A 14,931-nucleotide genomic window follows, 5' to 3' on the forward strand; every position below is an offset into this window, starting at 1 on the left:
GGGGGAGTGTGGTTGGTGGGGGAGTGTGGTTGGTGGGGGGAGTGTGGTTGGTGGGGGAGTGTGGTTGAGGTGGAGTGTGGTTGGTCCAGGAGTGTGGTTGAGGGGGAGCGTGGTTGGGGGAGGAGTGTCGTTGGTGGGGGGAGTGTGGTTGAGGGAGGAGTGTGGTTGGTCCAGGAGTGTGGTTGAGGGGGAGTGTGGTTGAGGGGGAGTGTGGTTGGTGGGGGGAGTATGGTTGGTCTAGGAGTGTGGTTGGGGGAGGAGTATGGTTGGTGGGTGGAATGTGGTTGGTGGGTGGAGTGTGGTTGGTGGGGGAGTGTGGTTGGTCTAGGAGTGTGGTTGGTCCAGGAGTGTGGTTGAGGGGGAGTGTGGTTGGTTGGGGAGTGTGGTTGGGGGAGGAGTGTGGTTGGTGGGGGAGTGTGGTTGGTTCAGGAGTGTGGCTGGTCCGGGATTGTGGTTGGGGGGAGTGTGGTTGGTGGAGGGAGTGTGATTGGTCAGGGGATTGTGGTTGGGAGAGGAGTGTGATTGGTGGGGGAGTGTGATTGGTGGGGGGAGTGTGGTTGGTGGGAGAGTGTGGTTGGAGGGGGAGTGTGGTTTGGGTGGGGGAGTGTGGTTGGTGGGGGCAGAGTAATTGGTGGGGGCAGTGTGGTTGCTGTGTGCCATCGGAAGGCTATACAAGCTTGAGCTCTTGCTTCACCTTGACAAACATTTCACTTGTTAGAGCCCTGGCTTTCTCATCTGTTCTCTGTGGTAGCCATTCCTGCCCAGCTTCCCTGCAGGTTTAAGTGCAGATGCAGTCATGGCTGTGAAAGCGCCCTGTGAACTGTAAAGTCTGGGCAGTTGGGTGGTGGCAGGAGGGGCAACAACTGTGAGAGGATGAACTTGATTCTACTGATGTTGGACAGAAACTGACTCTTGGGAAGGAGACAGAATCAAACGGCTCTGACATTTGAAAAGCCATGGCCTTGCTTACCTACAGTGAGACTTGGGAAGAAGTGCTGGGGAGGTAAAGGCGAGATACCACCTCCGCTGCCCGGAAGACTTTGCAAGATGCTCCAGCTGGGTACAGGGGATGGCTAGAATGACCTCCAGCCATCTTCACACCCGAGGCTGGGGCTGCTCTCCCAGGCCTGCAGTTCTATATTTTCCCTTAGAAGGTTCTGGAGGCAGACGGAACCTCAGAAGCAAGCTGTTTATTTTTTAGGTTTTTCAGTTTATTTTTAAATTTATGACTGTGATGGTGTTTATTTTTTCCTTTTCCCTTTCCCCACTTCCCCGGCTCAGCATCAGAAAGGGACCATCTGTCCGTTGCCTTGCTGTGGCCATTTTAGAACCAGCTCGAGGCTGCTTGAATCTGGTCCCTTCTCCCTCCCTCCCTCCCTCCCCCACCGCCTGGCTTTCTCTACTCCGCACTGCCTGCTTTCATCCCGCTCCCTCCAGGTGTCAGCTGCCACCTCCTGTAGGCCTCCATCTGTGAAGACCTCCAGGCTGGGTCCAGCCACCAGCCCAGGGCCCCTGTCGGAGGCAGCCAGATCTGTGGGGAACCTAGACATGGAGGCAGCACAATCAGCCTGTGAGAGGAGGAGGGGAATTAGCTCCAGTCTCCTTGCTCCAGGCAGGGCCCCTCTGCTCTGACTGGTTTCTGATGAGAATGGTATCTGTATTCACGTATGTGTCATGTCCTGACTTGTTGCTGCCTCTGCATGTACCTGCAAGTCAGTGCGTATGTGCATGCGTGTATCTCACACGTCCCTCTGGCGTAGAGATCCATGAGTGATTTATAAACTGCCCTTCCTCCCGTCACATAAATCTTTTTCCTGGTTTCTTTGCCTTCCTTTTACTTCTAGAACTGGCCTGATTTCCTCCCCTCCTGTGCTTCATTCCCATAAAAACACTTCACAACACGGTTAGCCATCGATAAACAGAGGACAAGTACTTCACATTGTGGAATCAGAATGAAAAGATCCGGTTGAGTTCCACAGCGTGAGAGGCAGGGTTAGCAGAGTGGAGAGTCTGTTTCAGAGAGTAAGGAAAGCTGAGAAAAGGAGTTTTTTTTGAAGGCTTCATTAAAAAGAGTCCAGGCTGGGCGCAGTGGCTCCCTCCTATAGTTCCAGCACTTTGGGAGTCCCAGGCGGGCAGATCGCTTGAGGTCATCAATTCGGGACCAGCCTGGCCAACATGGTGAAACCCTGTCTCTACTAAAAATACAAAAAATTAGCTGGGCGTGGTGGTGGGCACCTATAGTCCCAGCTCTTATTATACTTAGGAAGCTGAGGCAGGAGAATCACTTGAACCTAGAAGGGGAGGTGGCAGTGAGCTGAGATTGTGCCACCACACTCCTGTCTTAAAAAAAAAAAAGGCCAGTCACAGTGGCTCACACCTATAATCCTAGCACTTTGGGAGGCCGAGGCGGATGGATCACCTGAGGTCAGGAGTTCAAGACCAGCCTGGCCAAGATGGTGAAACCCCATCTTGGCCAGGCATGGTGGCTCACGCCTGTAATCCCAGCACTTTGGGAGGCCGAGGCGGGTGGATCACGAGGTCAGGAGATCAAGACCATCCTGGCTAACACAGTGAAACCCCGTCTCTACTGAAAATACAAAAAATTAGCCAGGCGAGGTGGCGGGCGCCTGTAGTCCCAGCTACTTGGGCGGCTGAGGCAGAAGAATGGCGTGAACCCGGGAGGCGGAGCTTGCAGTGAGCTGAGATTGCGCCACTGCACTCCAGCCTGGGCGACAGAGCGAGACTCTGTCTCAAAAAAAAAAGAAACCCCGTCTCTACTAAAAATACAAAAAAATCAGCCAGACGTGGTAGCAGGCACCTGTAATCCCAGCTACTCAGGAGGCTGAGGTAGGAGGATCACTTGAACCTGGGAGACAAAGGTTGCAGTGAGCTGAGATCACACTGTTGCACTCCAGCCTGGGCAACAAAAGCGAGACTCTGTCTCAAAAAAAAAAAAAAAAGTCCAGTTGATGATGGTATGTCATGGACAGTAGGATATTGATGAAGGTATCAGTCTACCTTCTCTCTTCCTTTCATTTGCTCATTGAAGAGATGCTGGTGACCCCTGCTCTCCTCCTCCTGCCGTAGGAACATTTAATCTGTCTCATGCTTTGGCTTTGGGCCTGCCGTTCATCCCAGGCACCTGGGTGCTTGGGGATGGTGCTACCTACCTGCTTCCTAGCTGGCTCTGGGGTAAATGGAGACTTCTTCAGGCCTGGGAGGGCCACCTCCCATTGAGAAAGGCAGGCATCTGGCTCTCTACTTACCCTTTGGGTCCTTGGGGGGCTGTGTCCAGTATCTCTGCCTGGGTAGGAAGGAGGAGGTGATCTTATCAGACTTTTCCTGCCACTTCCCTATCTCCAGCTCACACACCCACTCCCATTTTCTCTCTCTTTCTTACACACACTCTCTCTCTCTCTTTTTTTTTTTCCTCCCCCGACATCTGAGAACTTTATCAGACACAGCCACCGCACTGGGCCTGTTAGCCCGGGCTGGAGAGGGTGGTCCATCCCAGGAGGCTCAGCAATGGGAACCTCCGTGAGGTGACACTGTACCTGAAGGTTACTAGAGAGTTGGGAGACAAGGGCTGCTCTGCAGGGGCATGGACAGGCCAAAGCTTTATAAATACCCAGTGAAGAGAGAATGACAACTCTAATTCATCCTTATACATAGAGCACTCAAGGGAGATGGGTGGGGCATCCAGGGGCCTGAGTCCTCACTGGTCAGGGACCTGGATGGGTGATGAGTAGGCTCAGGTGTCCACAGCATGGGGCAGGAGGGGGCAAGGCCTAGCCAACAGACGACGAGCTCCAGGACACCGTACACTTAGAAGACCAACTCCTGAGGGCCAGCTGCCCAGCACAGGCGTGTCAGGCTGTTTGTTTCGGAACGAGGAGGGGTGCTCTTTACATCGTCTTCTGTGACTGGTGGGTTTTGAGAGGGGCTGCTTTGTGGAGAGGATGAGCACCTTGGCAAAGGTGAGGATCAGTGTCATGCCCACACATAGTTAGGGCTGCTGGGCAGTGCCCCACTTGCCAGTGTCCCCCACGACGATGATGGCAAAGCCGGCTGCCAGGCCACTCAGGCCAGCGCTCAGCTGGAGGAAACCACTGTAGAGGCTGATGTCATCATTCAGGGAGCTGGCAGTGGGGACAGCCGCCACTAGGCCATAGATGGTGATGATACCAGCCATGACCACTGGGATGATGGACTTCATGATCGGCTCTGGCCACACGTCAGACATGGCCATGATGCCGGTGCCACTGTTGGCCATGCCGTAGGCAGCACCCAGGCCACTGGAGACCATGGTGGCCATAGCACCCAAGATGGTGAAAACTAAAGTATACTCAGGGCTGTTGTTGGACGTGTCTGTGAGTGGGGAGGGGGACAAGGATGGGCATGGCAGAGGGTGAGTGCAAAGATAGTGGACTGGTGGCAGCAAAGATGCTTTTCTTTTTTCTTTCTCTTTTTTTTTTTTTTTTTTTTGAGACAGAGTCTCATTCTGTAGCCCAAGCTGGAGTGTAATGGTACGGTCTTTGCTCACTTCAACCTCTGCCTCCGGGGCTCAAGCCATTCTCATGTCTCAGCCTCCTGAGTAGCTGGAACTACAGGTACACACCACCATGCCCAGCTAATTTTTTGTATTTTTAGTAGAGATAGGGTTTCCCCGTGTTGCCCAGGGTGGTCTCGAACTCCTGAGCTCAGGCAAATCTGCCAGCCTTGGCCTCCCAAAGTGCTGGGATTACAGGCATGAGCCACCACGTCCGGCCAAGATGCTCTTTCTCTTACACACATACCCTCCTATTTCTTTTCTTATGCACACACACACACAGCCTTTAGCTACTCCTATCTAATTGAAGGATGCCTAAGACACCACCCTTCTGTCAGAATACTTTCCCCTCCTTCCATATCTCTGCCAGTACTGTATCCTTGTGGAACTTAAATTGTTGGGGAAACCCCATCTGCCCCTTGTCTCTCAGGCCCTTATCCCCTCCCCTGCGGTGGCTTCAGAATATCTCCTACAGATGGGGTTTAGGGTTAGTAATCTGGTGGTACTGGGGCTAAGGGATAGGTTTTAAAGCTCCATTTGCATAGCAGTCACTATTTTAACACTTAAATTGTTGGTGTTTTGCGGTGTCTTTAAGGGAGCTAATGAATTTATGGGAGGCTAAATACCCCCTCCCCCACTGGGTATAGCCACTGCCTGTGCCCCCTCTTCCTCTGTGTGGGCCTTCTGGATTACAGGAAGAGCTCAGGAAAACAAGCCTATTGTTCTCCTCTGGCAGAGAGGGAGGGCCGCCCGGGCCAGCTCAGGCTCACTGACCTCTGAACTGGTACCCAATAAACAGTGGCTCCAAGACCCTGGCAGCCTTGCTCTTCCAAGGCAAGGGAGTTATTTGGCTTGAGACTTTATTCTGTTCTGCCAGCTCTTGTTGGTTCCCTCTTTTTTTAAAAAAAAAAAATTTAAATTTAATTTTTTTTTTTTTTTGAGACAAGATCTTGCTCTGTCACCCAGGCCGGAGTGCAATGGCGCAGTCTCGGCTCACTGCAACCTCTGCCTTCCAGTCTCAAGTGATTCGCATGCCTCACCCTCCTCAGTAGCTGGGATTACAGGCGTGCACTACCATGCCTGGCTAGTTTTTGTATTTGTAATAGAGACAGGGTTTCACCATGTTGGCCAGACTTGGTTCCCTCTTTAGACCACAAGTTCCCATTCTCTTTCCCTAGTGTCCTCTGACATTCTCTTTCCTTTCCCCCATCTGTTTTTCTCTATCACAGGTTTCTCTGAGTCTTTCTGGCTCCTGTGTAGTCAGTCCGGGTATGGTTAGTAACAGGAGGAAGCCTGCCTGTTTGGAAGTACAAGGAGCTGGGAAAGGAGGGGTCTCTCCCAGACTAGAGAAGCCTTCTCCTCCCCCAGCCTCACAGCTAGCTGACTCTGCCTTATCCTCTCAACACCCAGGATTCCCCCCGGCCCCTCCCAACACCAGGCACCGGGGCAGCCCCACCTCCTGCCCTGTTTCCTGTCGGGGTAGGATGGCACCTTGCCTGGGTCTGGGAACAGCACTGGCTCCAGCAGCAAGACCTGCCGGGGCATATCTGAGTGAATAATCATTGCTGGGCTCGAAGCACGAGAGAGACCAATCCTTCCTTGTCTCCACTGGGCTGTTTAGTGCTTCTTTCCCAAGGACTTCCATCCCTTCCCCAGGCTTTATGGTTCCAGTTCTTCTGCCATTCTGGAAGCTCCCTAGAATCTCCTGGAATGTTTAATGGACCTTTCCAGCACTGAAATTCAAGAATTATAAGACTCATCGGTCAGCAGAAAAGTGAGGATACCTTTTCCTAACCTACCTGCTTCCCCTGCAGTTTCCTCACAATCTTACTCTTTATATTTTAGCATATGTGACTCCTCAGGATGTTAATTCTCTTCTCTCCGTGTTGGTGTCTGAGCACCCAGAAGGTAGAGCCAGGGGTGCTTATAAATCAGGAGCATTATTTGACAGGCACTTAATAAAAGACCCTGGCTATGTAATCCCAGCGCTGTGGGAGGCTGAGGCGGGTGGATCACGTGAGGTCAGGAGTTCGAGACCAGCCTGGCCAACATGGCGAAACCTTGTCTCTACTAAAAATACAAAAACTAGCTGGGTGTGGTTGCGCATGCCTGTAATCCCAGCTACTGAGGAGGCTGAGGCAGGAGAATCGCTTGAACCTGGGAGGCGGAGGTTGCCATGAGCCGAGAGTTTGCCATTGCACTCCAGCCTGGGCGACAGGAGCAAAACTCCATCTCAAAAAAATAAATAAAGATGCTGGCTAATATTGATAATAACAGTTTGCATTTGCTAAAGTACTTAAATAAACCTTTACCCCTCAAAGGGTTTCATCTACATGCAAAGCCAACACCGCAGGAATTACTTTCCCCATTTGGAGCCGGGTACAAAGGGAAGGGGCATGTCATTAGAGGAGCTATTGTTAGTGGAATGAGGACTGGCAGCCAGAGTTCTCATCTGCCAGCTCCAGGCCACTTCCAAGAAATGTGACCCCAAGCCTCCGGTGCTTGCCTCCTTTTGCTCATTCTGTCATCCACCCCTTTCATCCTGGATTCCACTATGACTCCAGGCCTCTCCTGCATTTCTAGATTTTTCCACATGCGGATTGTGAGGGACTGATGGGGTTTCTTCTTCTCTCCTTTTTCTTGCTCCACAGCCTTGGCTCACGCTTCCTAGGCTCTGAGCTTCAGTTCGTGTCCCAGCCTCCCAACCGGACAGCATTCTGGAAACAGTTTATGCATAAACTCTTTTGCATTTTCTCTTGGGAAATAATCAAACCTTTTGTTTCTAATCTAATCTCAGTCTGTCCTACCACTACACTGAAATGACTTTTTGGTTTTGAGGAAAGGAAAGGAAAATGTCCGTTGATACTGGGCCGGCCCCAGGCTGCACCGTGAGAGCAGGAGTGGGTTCACATTTGCCCCTGTTTTTTTCTCCAGGTAGGAGCTGTGGGAGGAGTCCAGGGAGCCCCTTGAGGGTCAGCAGAACAAAGAAGCAAGGGCTTAAGGCTGGTGTGTGCCTGGTTCTCCCCTGGTCGGTTCTAGGGAGCAGAGTCCGTGGTGCAGGTGGAAGGACCACGGCCCTGTGTCCCGTAACTGTTCAGCCCCAGTGCATGCCACGTGCCAGGGAGACGCTGAAGCGTTAGGCAGCACCTTCGGAAAGCTTTTGAAGCTGGGGAAACTAATTTGAAATAGTTAAAGGGGGATTTAAGGCAGAGGAGCAGAGTCTGAGGGGACAGCTCGTGCCCTCCCCTTGCCTGCCTCAGGCCATCAGCTGTGCGCCTCTTCTCTCCCTCCAGCCCTTGTTCCTCAGCTTCTTCTGAAAAGCCTTCCTTGAGCCAACCCAGCTCTGCCTTGCTCCGTCTGGCGTTTTATCATTAAATCAGCGGGGATTTGGTGACCTCTTATATACTCAGAAACATACCTGGAGCTTTGAGGGGAACAGGAGCAAACAACAGGCAGCTCCCTAGTGAGGCGAGTGCAGCGTCAGGAGGATGTGCTGCTCGGGGCCAGCCTGGTGTGTGACCACTGCCTTGCATTGTATGCGGAGCTATGAGAGAGGAGACATCTACCAAGTTTCAGCCTTAACATCACTGTTGGCTCTTCATATCTGAGCAAAGCAATATGTATAATTATACATTATAAACAACACAGGGCACAGTGTCAGGCGACATCTATTTTGACACACACAAGAGGCTCTGTCTGTTATCCCAGAGCCCCACCCTTCAATAATTGAGTCCAACACTTTTATGGTATCTTCCAGAGCCTCTCCATCAACCAAAGATTTTTATTTATTTATTTATTTTGAGTGGGAGTCTCACTCTGTTGCCCAGGCTGGAGTGCAGTGGCACGATCTCAGCTCACTGTAACCTCCGCCTCCCGGGTTCAAGTGATTCTCCTGCCCCAGGCTCCCTAGTAGCTGGAACTACAGGCACGCGCCACCACACCCGGATAATTTCTGTATTTTTAGTAGAGACAGTTTCACCATGTGGGCCAGGCTGGTCTCGAACTCCTGACCTCAGGATATCCACTCGCCTCAGCCTCCCAAAGTCCTGGGATTACAGGTGTGAGCCACTGTGCCTGGCCCAACCAAAGATTTTACACAATTTTAGCATACGTAAAACGTGAGGAGATAAGACGCGCTTAGTAATAGAAGCTCTAGTGAATGAGACAAAGCAGCCGCAGACCGTTACCCCACATGCTCACGATGCAACAACAGTCGTTTTGTGTGTGTTATAGATTCAGAGCTGCACGGATAAAATACTGCTGCTTTCATTCAGGCACCCATCTCAGTGCGAGGCTGCCTCACTCTCATTCTATGTATACCCAAGTACCACGTAGAAATGGCTCCTGCCCTTAATGAGCTTCTGTTCTACTTGTGGAGCTGAGGCTCAGCCCTGTGAAAGGTTTAATAGAGATGTTGTGGTCTAGCTTGTTGGGTTGGAAGGAATCTGTTCCAGCTAAGTCAAATAAAGGGGTAGATGCAGCAGAGACTCAGGAGCCAGCTACATGCATTCAAACCCTGGCTCTGCCACTGAAATAGCTGTTTGACCCTAGCAAGTTATTGACCTTCCCTGAGCCTGTTTCCTCCTGTGTAAAGTGACAGTAATAATAATATCTACCTCATGGAGTTAGGTGAGGATTAAACTAGTTGGTGTGTGGGCCGGGCGCGGTGGCTCCCACCTGTCATCCCAGCACTTTGGGAAGCCGAGGCAGGTGGGTCACCTGAGGTCAGGAGTTCAAGAGCAGCCAGGCCAACATGGCAGAACCCTGTCTCTACTAAAAATACAAAAATTAGCCTGGTGTGGTGGCTGGCACCTGTAATCCTAGCTACTGGGAGGCTGAGGCAGGAGAGTTGCTTGAATCCAGGAGGTGGAGGTTGCAGTGAGCCAAGATCACGCCATTGCACTCCAGCCTGGGCGACCGTGAGACTCTGTCTCAAAAAAAAAATTGGTTGGTGGCCGGGCGCGGTGGCTTAAGCCTGTAATCCCAGCACTTTGGGAGGCCGAGACGGGCGGATCACGAGGTCGGGAGATCAAGGCCATCCTGGCTAACATGGTGAAACCCCGTCTCTACTAAAAAAAATACAAAAAACTAGCCAGGCGAGGTGGCGGGCGCCTGTAGTCCCAGCTACTCGGGAGGCTGAGGCAGGAGAATGGTGTGAACCCGGGAGGCGGAGCTTGCAGTGAGCTGAGATCCGGCCATTGCACTCCAGCCTGGGTGACAGAGCAAGACTCCGTCTCAAAAAAAAAAAAATAATAATAATAATAATATCTACCTCATGGAGTTAGGTGAGGATTAAACTAGTTGGTGTGTGGGCCGGGCGCGGTGGCTCCCACCTGTAATCCCAGCACTTTGGGAAGCCGAGGCAGGTGGATCACCTGAGGTCAGGAGTTCAAGAGCAGCCAGGCCAACATGGCAGAACCCTGTCTCTACTAAAAATACAAAAATTAGCCTGGTGTGGTGGCTGGCACCTGTAATCCTAGCTACTGGGAGGCTGAGGCAGGAGAGTTGCTTGAATCCAGGAGGTGGAGGTTGCAGTGAGCCAAGATCACGCCACTGCACTCCAGCCTGGGCGACCGTGAGACTCTGTCTCAAAAAAAAAAATTGGTTGGTGGCCGGGCGCGGTGGCTCAAGCCTGTAATCCCAGCACTTTGGGAGGCCGAGACGGGCGGATCACGAGGTCGGGAGATCAAGGCCATCCTGGCTAACACGGTGAAACCCCGTCTCTACTGAAAAAAATACAAAAAAAGTAGCCGGGCGAGGTGGCGGGCGCCTGTGGTCCCAGCTACTCGGGAGGCTGAGGCAGGAGAATGGCGTGAACCCGGGAGGCGGAGCTTGCAGTGAGCTGAGATCCGGCCACGGCACTCCAGCCTGGGCGACAGAGCAAGACTCCGTCTCAAAAAAAAAAAAAAAAAAAAAAAATTGGTTGGTACGTGTAAAACACTTAGCACAGTGCCAGACTGTCAATATTTTTTATTTAAAGTCAAGACCCTTCTTGAAAGGGTGTGGTGGCTCACACCTGTAATTCTAGCACTTTGGGTGTCCAAGGCAGCCGGATTGCTTGAGCCCAGGAGTTCAATACCAGCCTGGGCAACATAGTGAGACCCCTATCTCTACAAAAAAGTTTTTAAAAAGTAGCTGGGCATGATGGTGAGTGCTTGTGGTTCCAGCTACTCAGGAAGCTGAGGTGGGAGAACTGCCTGAACCCAAGAGGTTGAGGCTGCAGTGAGCTATGATTGCACCACTGCACTCCAGCCTGGGCAACATTGCAAGACCCTGCCTCACAAAACAAAAACCAAAAAAATATCCTTCTCACTTCACATGCCAAGGGAAAAAAAAGAGAAAAAGAATCTTATTGGAACCTAGGCACCTGAATGGCAGCATAGACAGTTCCTTGGAACTGGAACCATAGGGTGGTTCTGGGTTAATGGTAACACCAGGGGATAGCTAGAGTCAGTTGGTCACTGTCTCGCTTCTGTCTCCCCCTGCAGCTCCCATGGCCTCTCCTTCCATGTCTACTGTGCTCTCTGTGTACAGTCTGGCCCCTCTGCCCACTCATGGCCTCTGCTTTCCTTTACCTGAGATAATAATGAGCTCTCCAGCCTTGACTCTCCATGCACTGTCTGGCGTCTTCCCTTTTATTTGAAATGGCTGAAGAGGAAGTTTGCCTTAGGTTACCTTTTTTCCTTCAGTCTTAGACTGGCTCCCTGGGGTCAGGAACTCATTTCTTAAACTTTTGCTGGGGCTAGAAAGGGGAAGAAATGGTTGAAAACACGGTCCTTTGGGCAACAGGAGGTATGAGCCAGGCAATGCACACTGCAGGCCTTGAGGTCACATTTTCAGGTCAAATCTCGGCTCCACCACTTCCTAGCTGTGTGTAATCCTGGGCAAGTCATTAAATTGTTGTAAACTTTTTCACCTGTGAAATGAATATAACAGTAGTACCCACTTCAAAGTTTGTCATGTGAGATTATAATTCTAAAGTGCCCCGCAGTATCAGGAACAAATAAAATGCTCAAAAATTGCTAACTGTCTCATTATTATTATTATTATTTTTGAGATGGAGTCTCACTGTGTCACCCAGGCTGGAGTGCAGTGGTGCAATTTCGACTCACTGCAACCTCCACTTCCCGGGTTCAAGAGATTCTCCTACCTCAGCCTGCCAAGTAGCGGGGATTACACGTGTGTGCCACCACACCAGCTAATTTTGGTATTTTTAGTAGAGACAGGGTTTCACCATGTTGGTCAGGCTGCTCTTGAACTCCTGACCTCAAATGATCCGCCTGCCTTGGCCTCCTAAAGTGCTGGGATTATAGGAGTGAGCCACCACGCCCGGCCTAGCTCTGTCATTATTAAAGGGCTGTGGGGGCTGGGTGCGTTGTAATCCCAGCTACCTGGGAGGCTGAAGCAGGAGAATCGCTTGAACCCGGGAGGTGGAGGTTGCAGTGAGCCGAGATCGCACCACTGGACTCCAGCCTGGGCGACAAGAGTGAGACTCCATCTCAAAAAAAAAAAAAAAAGGCCAATGGGGAGAGTGAACAATGAGTGTGATCTCTGAGATGGCCGATATGGGCAAGCTCCTAAAGTAGTAAAGATCAAGGCCGGAAGGATGGGGCAGATTGCAGCACTCGTTGTTCAGAGGAGGGTACTGGAAAGGCGGGTAGACCACCGCAGCTTGAATACGTCTTCTTCAAAAGAACCTTTTCCTGGCTCCCCAGGCTCGGTCAGGTGTGCTCTCTTGGCACCCTGCACTTCACAGCACATAAGACAGACCGGAGCTCTTTCCGAGACCGAAACCTTCCTTCCTCCTTTTCGGTCCAAGAGACACACTTGGCAGCAGCAGGAGGAGTGTCACTCCATACTTTTTTATTTTTATCTTTACTTTTTTATCTTTTCTGTTTTACATGAGATGTGTATTTAAATAAACCAGACACTGGACTAGAGGGGGAAAGTTTCAAGGATTTTTTTTTCTCCCCTTTTTCTCAGAAGGACAAATTTCACTATGTGGAACAGCTACGTAGAAAAAAATGATGAAATTGTGATCTATGGAAAAAACATTAAAATAGGCTAGGCATGGTGGCTTACACCTGTAATCTCAGCACTTTGGAAGACTGAGGCAGGAGGATCTGCTTGAGCCCAGAAGTTCAAGACCAGCCTGATCAACACAGGGAGACCCGTCTCTACCAAAAACAATAGCCAGTAACCAGGCAGAGTGGTGTGTGCGCTTGTAGTCCCAGTTACCTGGTAGGCTGGGGCAGGAGGATCGCTTGAGTCCAGGAGTTCGAGGCTACAGTGAGCTATGGTTGTGCCACTGCACTCCAGCCTATGGGACACAGCGAGACCCTGTCTCAAAAAAGAAACAATACATTGGTTTGTGGCATCTGAGATGCAACGAAAGAAAGAAAGAAAACAAAGACATGCCACAGCTATAATTACACAATTAATTGTAGAGGTTGTTAACGTGTGCCTCTCTCCTACAGAACACCAGTAAGGTAGGGACTGCTTCAGTTACTCACTGTTCTATTCCCCAGTTTAGCACAGTTTCTGGCACACAACAGGAAGAAATAAATAGTCATTAGGTTGGCAGCCTCATGGAATGTGGACCTGAGCATTTGGAATCATAGAGTTAGAAATTCTGTTTTCGGGCCGGGCACGGTGGCTCACACCTGTAATCCCAGCACTTTGGGAGGCCGAGACGGGCGGACCACGAGGTCAGGAGATCGAGACCATCCTGGCCAACATGGTGTAACCCCGTCTCTACTAAAAATACAAAAAATTAGCCGGGCGAGGTGGCGGGCGCCTGTAGTCCCAGCTGCTTGGGAGGCTGAGGCAGGAGAATCACTTGAACCAGGAAGTCGGAGGTTGCAGTGAGCCAAGATCACGCCACCGAACTCTAGCCTGGTGACACAGTGGGACTCTGTCTCAAAAAAAAAAAAAAAAAAAAAGCTATCTTACTGAAAGGGAACTTAGAGAAGTTAAGTGACTGGTCCTTAAACACACAGCCTATTAGCAGCAGAGCCAAGAATAAGAAACCAAATTGTGAGCAATATAGTGAGACCCTGATTCTACACACACCAGAAAAGTAGCCAGGCATGATGGCACATGCCTGTAGTCCCAGCTGCTTGGGAGGCTGAAGTAGGATTGCTTAAGCACAGCAGTCTGAGACTGCAGTGAGCCATGATTCTGGCGCTGCACTCCAGCCTGGGTGACAGAGCAACACTGCATCTTAATTAAACAAACAAAAAACTAGATCGGGTGCGGTGGCTCATGCCTATGATCCCAGCATTTTGGGAGGCTGAGGTGGGCAGATCACCTGAGGTCAGGAGTTCAAGACCAGCCTGGTCAACATGGTGAAACCCTGTCTCTACTAAAAATACAAAAATTAGCTGGGCATGGTGGCGCACCTGTAATCTCAGCCACTCAGGAGGCTGAGGCAAGAGAATAGTTTGAACTGGGAGACAGAGGTTGCAGTGAACTGAGATCGCACCATTGCACTCCAGCCTGGGCGACAAGAGCAAGACTCTGTCTAAAAAAAAAAAATTATCTAACTTTTAATAATATGAATATTTTATTGTCTACTGTGTTTGTCTTGGAATTTATTTATTTATTTATTTTTTGAGATGGAGTCTTGCTGGAGTGCAGTGGCAGGATCTCGGCTTACTGCAAGCTCCACCTCCCGGGTTCACGCCATTCTCCTGCCTCAGCCTCCCAAGTAGCTGGGACTACAGGCGCCTGCCACCACGCCTGTCTAATTTTTTGTATTTCTTTTTTAGTAGAGACAGGGTTTCACCGTGTTAGCCAGGGTGGTCTTAATCTTCTGACCTCGTGATCCACCCGCCTTGGCCTCCCAAAGTGCTGGGATTACAGTCGTGAGCCATCGCGCCCGGCCTATCTTGGAATTTTTAAATATGTGTTATTAGATGAGAAGCACTTTATAGATTCTTTTCCATATTAGTAGGGTAGCTTGCTTTTTTTGTTGTTGTTGTTGTTTAGACAGAGTCTCACTGTGTCGCCCAGGCTTAAGTGCAGTGATACAATCTTGGTTCACTGCAACCTCCACCTCCCCAGTTTAAGCAGTTCTCCTGCCTCAGCCTCCCAAGTAGCTGGAGTTACAGGCATGCACCACCACACCTAATTTTTGTATTTTTAGTAGAGATGGGGTTTCACCATGTTGGTGAGGCTTGTCTTGAACTCTTGACCTCAGGTGATCCGCCCACCTCCCAAAGTGCTGAGATTACAGGTGTGAGCCACTACACCAAGCTGATATTAGTAGGGTAGCTTTCTTAGAATAGAATCTGTCATTAATAATAACTTATTGTCCAGGCACGGTGGTGCACATGTGTAATCCCAGCCCTTTGGGAGGCCGAGTCAGGTGGATCATTTGA

The 14,931-nt window shown here is 50.6% G+C and overlaps 1 protein-coding gene and 1 pseudogene across 7 annotated transcripts in view; one reads left to right on the plus strand and one right to left on the minus strand.

Annotated features, from left to right (window-relative positions):
* MINK1 (misshapen like kinase 1) overlaps positions 1–14,931 on the plus strand; it is a 69,277-nt gene that overhangs the window by 23,120 nt on the left and 31,226 nt on the right. The window contains exon 2 of one of the 7 annotated variants that reach the window (XM_025362025.1): positions 6,206–6,323. The exons of the other annotated variants lie outside the window; for them this stretch is intronic. The gene's annotated coding sequence lies outside the window, so the exon portion shown is untranslated. The remainder of the gene's footprint in view (positions 1–6,205; positions 6,324–14,931) is intronic. 7 annotated transcript variants of the gene reach the window in all.
* Positions 1–14,931, minus strand: part of LOC112609214 — a 44,781-nt pseudogene that overhangs the window by 21,640 nt on the left and 8,210 nt on the right.

Source organism: Theropithecus gelada, chromosome 16, assembly GCF_003255815.1.
Source record: "Theropithecus gelada isolate Dixy chromosome 16, Tgel_1.0, whole genome shotgun sequence".
Taxonomy (NCBI): domain Eukaryota; kingdom Metazoa; phylum Chordata; class Mammalia; order Primates; family Cercopithecidae; genus Theropithecus; species Theropithecus gelada.